This window comes from Suricata suricatta, chromosome 9 (assembly GCF_006229205.1).
Source record: "Suricata suricatta isolate VVHF042 chromosome 9, meerkat_22Aug2017_6uvM2_HiC, whole genome shotgun sequence".
NCBI classification, from domain to species: Eukaryota; Metazoa; Chordata; class Mammalia; order Carnivora; family Herpestidae; genus Suricata; species Suricata suricatta.
In genome coordinates this window covers 24,652,767-24,655,809 of record NC_043708.1, presented here as the reverse complement: position 1 = coordinate 24,655,809, position 3,043 = coordinate 24,652,767, and positions in this window count along the sequence as shown.

Here is a 3,043-nt window from a genome sequence, read left to right as displayed (position 1 = left end):
GGAATAAGCCCGCTGAGCCTCACTGCCTGCGCCGGGAGAGGAAGAGGCACGTGTCCTGCAATTGGGGCGCTCTCAGAGAACAGAACTTCGATTCCCACCCTCCACCCGACCCCTGACAGCGCGCCATGGATGTCAGTGACTCCTGGCGTTTCACACCCAGCGGACTCCTCCGTGCCCATGCGCAGACGTGGGTGCCCCCGCTGAGTGTTGCTTCCGGTCTCAGCTCGGGGACAGGGGAGGGGCGGATGAACCAGCAGTGCGCAAAACCTCAACAATTGCCCTTAACTGACTACTGTCCAAGAGCGTTTAACAAGTCAGGAGCAAGGCAGCCATTGGTGCCCCCCTGCGGGCTTGCAAGAGCAGGCCTCATCCACAGGAAGCCCTCAACACCCGCACTGTTGAATGTCTGCAGCCTTGGGCGGCTGGACAGAACTTGAGCAAGAGCAGGGGGCAGGGACTGCACCTTCGCCAGAATGATTTGAGTATAAAAATGCTGAAGGGAGTCACCTGGCCACCTAGGGAGTAAGCCTGACCAAAAAAAAAAAAAAAAAATCTATCTATCTATCTATCTATCTATCTATCTATCTATCTATTTATCTATATCACAATTTTGGACTTATCTAGGCTCTTCCTTCTAGGACAGGGTTTCTCAAGGTGTGGTTGAAAGTTGTGTTCTGGTGGCACTGGAACATTTAAAATTTTTTACTTTTAAATTCCATTGTGTTTTACTTCAATGTATACTCGATGATATAGCACTAATATATCCAAATCTATGATCTACAGATACCTTGCTTAGGAAGAAGCAAAGTAGATGCATAAGGCTAAAAAAGTGAGTTGGCTTCAATGAAGACATCAAGGAAATAACCATGTAAGTGGGGACGTGGGCTTGGTGAACTTTGTGGAGGTGGGGCTGGAATAAATGAAGTAGGACAGTCTCCTGCAAGGGAAGCCTAGAACCCCGTGCCCCACGCTTGCTGTCCCTGTGCAGCATGGCTGGGGAGGAACCTGTCACGAGGCAAATAGGAAGTACAGACAGATTAAAGAATAACTGTATGCCCTGCCTCATTCTAGAAAATACAGCAGACAACCAGAGCAGACTTGCACAAAAAAAATTGTAGCCCTTCTTTCACAACAGGCTTACCCTGGCCAACTGGTCAACCAATCCTGTCTGCTTGATAGGTGGCCTAACGCTACCCGTTTCTGTGTCCTGTCACACATCCCCATGGCTACAGCCTGGGTCAGGCCACCAATATCCCTCATCTGACCTCCTGTCTGCCACCATCTCCCGACTGTCCTCCCGGACTCTGGTCTCAGCTAAGCGATTTTTTTTTTCACATAACAGCCACAGGGTTGTCCACAAGGCAGCCTGATGCCTGTTGTCTTCTTGCTGTGCACAGGGTGAAGTTCATAGTCCAGAATGGCAGAAAAGTACTCTCATGACCTGGCCTCTGCCTGCTTCTCCAATATCATCTCTCACCAATCGTTTTCCATACCCTACATGCCAGCCGCATTTTATTCTTTCCTGAAAGCATCTTGCCTCTGGGCCCTCGCACATACCATACCCACTGCTTGAAATGCCCTTCCCTTTCTTCTTCTGTCTCCCTCCTCCTTAATCCTCAGGATCTTCAAGCAGCAGCTCCTTTAAGAAGCCAGCCCAGACTTCTCAGTCCAGATCTTACGTCCCCATGGCAGACGGCACCGCATTTACTTACCATAGCACTTACAATAATGGGCCCCAGCTGTCTACCTGCCAAATGTGTCCTTATGGTCTGTGAACGCAGAGGCCATACTTATTCCCCTTTACGTCCCCAGAACCTAGCCTGGTGTGGGACTGAGAACGAACCCTCAGCAAACATTTGATGGCCTCTGGGAAACTGTATGACCAATGGGCCTGGGACTGTGGGCCTCTTAAACTCATTAGTGCTATTCATCGCATGTCTCTGACTTCCCACCTGCTTGGCACACAGTAGGCTTGCACTTCCTGGCCTCCTTGTGGTTGGGTAAGGACCGTGTGATCATTCTGCTCAATGAGTTATGAGCAGAATTACCATGTGTCACTTTTAAGCTGAAGCATTTAGTTGCTAGAATTCTCTTACCTTCTGCTTTGACAACCTGCAATAACCCAGATGGTAGCTTCTCTATCACTCGGGGTCCTGGAGGGAGGACAACCTGAGTGGAGCCCCCAGCCGACCTGTGAATAACATGTAAGATAAATGAGAATAAGCCTTTGTTACAGTAAGCTCCCGAACAGACTGTCCCAACCCATGCAGCTCCGCAGGGCTTAGGGGGTGCCTGGGTGGCTCAGTTGGTTAAGCGTCTGACTTCGGCTCAGATCATGATCTCACGGTTCGTGGGTTGGAGCCCCACATCGGGTTCTGTGCTGACAGCTTGGAGCCTGGAGCCTGCTTCAGATTCTGTGTCTCCCTCTCTCTCTCTGTGCCCCTCCCTTGTTCGCACTCTCTGTCTCAAAAGTAAACAAACATTAAAAAAAGTTAAAAAAGACAGAACCTAAACTGTATCCTACCCTTCTGTGATCACTCTGGCCTGGTTCTTGGCCTACGTTGCCCTCAGTCTGAACAGTCCTCTTTTCACCCAGAACAAGGAAGGAAGAAAGGAAGGAAGGACGGACGGACGGACATGGAGAAAGATGGGAGAGGAGGGGGGAGGGGAGGAGAGAGGAGGAGGGGGGATGGAGGGAGAGAGGGAGGGAGGGAGGGAGGGAAAGAGGAAGGAAAGATGGAAAGAAGGAAGGAAGGCCATCATACTAGTAACCAGGAATCCAGCTGAACAGCTCTTAGAGAGACATGGCCGCAAAAACTGTGAGGTCCATGGTCACCACCATGAAAGTAGACCAATCCTACCTCAGATAGCAAAGGGAGGGCTGAGTAGTTTTCCCCTCTGTCTTCTATGAAGCCAGTTACTTGGGGATCCTTAAAACTCCTAGAACATTTTCCCACTCAATCTGACCCTTACCTCACTCCTAACTCATTTGTACCCTGAGATACCCTTTGTAGGGCGGTATACACACCTCATGGAGGGAAGG